A 1,720-nucleotide genomic window follows, 5' to 3' on the forward strand; every position below is an offset into this window, starting at 1 on the left:
GTAAAAAAGATCTGAAAAGAGATTCTGGGGTTCTGACCACTAGGCAAAATTGTTAAAATCATAGAAGGGAATAAAGTGTATGCTTCTCAACTGAGTTACTTGGTTCTTCACATCACTTTTAAACCTATGCTCAGTGAAGGCTTTTTAACATATATTATTTATTTTTTTCCAGGTCTGATGAAATTCAGAAGGAATTTAATCATGAGAAACCATACAATGGTGACAACCTTCATTCTTCTAGGACTGACAGATGATTTACACTGGCAAATTGTAATTTTCCTTTTTCTATTTTTAGCATATTTATTGAGTGTCATTGGAAATCTGATCATTATCCTGCTCACCTTGCTGGATTCTCACCTCAAAACACCCATGTATTTCTGCCTTCGGAATTGTTCTGTTTTAGAAATCTTGTTGACATCTGTTTGCATCCCTAGATTCCTAGTCATCATAGTGACTATGGATAAAACTATTTCCTATGATGCTTGTGGGACACAATTATTTTTTGTCATTCTTTTGAGTGTATCGGAGTTTTTTCTGCTGGCTGCCATGTCCTATGACCTATGTCCTGTGATCCTATGATCTGCAAACCCCTGCATTATGCAACCATTATGAGCAACAGAGTCTGCAACCAGACAGCTGTTGCCTCTTGGTGGGCTGGTTTGTTAACAATCTTTCCTGGACTTACCATGGGCCTGAGATTGGAATTCTGTGATGTTAATATTATTGACCACATTTTCTGTGACTATTCTCCTCTTCTGAAACTCTACTGCACAGACACACAGGTCATAGAACTGTTAAGCTTTATTTTAGCCACTGTCACACTCCTGATTACATTGGCCCTGGTAATGGACTCCTACGCAAATATCAAAAAAACAATTCTTAAGGTTTCTTCTCCCAGCAGAGGAAGAAGGCTTTTTCTACCTGTTCCTCCCGTATGATTGTTGTTTCCATCTCTTATGGTAGCTGTATTTTCATGTATATTAAACCTTCTGCATAAGAAAGGGCAGCTTTAAACAAAGGAGTAGCAATACTTCAGTTGCACCTTTATTAAATCCTTTTATATATCCCTTAAGAAATAAGCAAGTGAAACAAGCCATGAAGAATATAGGAAAAAAGTGTATCTTTACTACTTTGAAATAATAGTTTGGGGTATTATAATAGAATGCCACTCAAACTAATTGAAAATTGTAGCCTGAATCAGCTGGGTTTTTGACATACCCCTTTATTTTATGTTTATATTATGATAGTAACTGAAGTCACCCATAAAGAGCCATTTTATCTATTCGTGAATTTTTATCACTTCAATGGTATTTTCTGTATCCATGATATTCTCTTATGCATTGCTGAAATTACTTCTTCTTTTAACTTAATAATCTGACTTTGCTCACCCTAAAAATATTTCACTATGAATTCGTTTTGGAAATCTAAAAGCTCTCTGTTTTTCTAGCATAAATGTGCCCAGATTATAGATTACTCGTGAACTCTTTCAATATTGATTTATTTGATTTTATAAATCTCTAAGAAAGATTTATTTCTTAAAACCAAATAATAATATTATTTTATTAAAGTATGTGATGTTTCCAGAAACATAATAGTGAACTTAAATAGAAGTATTTATTGGGCTAGGTGTGCTGGCGCACACCTGTAATCCCAGCTTTTTGGGAGCCCAAGGCGGGTGAATCACCTGAGGTGTTCAAGACCAGCCTGACTAACATGGTGA

General features: G+C 35.3%; 1 pseudogene; it reads left to right on the top strand.

The window, feature by feature from the left end:
• The first annotated feature begins 201 nt into the window (after positions 1-201).
• LOC112425261 (olfactory receptor 6C74-like) lies at positions 202-1,140 on the top strand (annotated as a pseudogene).
• Positions 1,141-1,720: the final 580 nt, after the last annotated feature.

Source organism: Macaca nemestrina, chromosome 10, assembly GCF_043159975.1.
Source record: "Macaca nemestrina isolate mMacNem1 chromosome 10, mMacNem.hap1, whole genome shotgun sequence".
In the NCBI taxonomy this organism is placed as follows: Eukaryota; Metazoa; Chordata; class Mammalia; order Primates; family Cercopithecidae; genus Macaca; species Macaca nemestrina.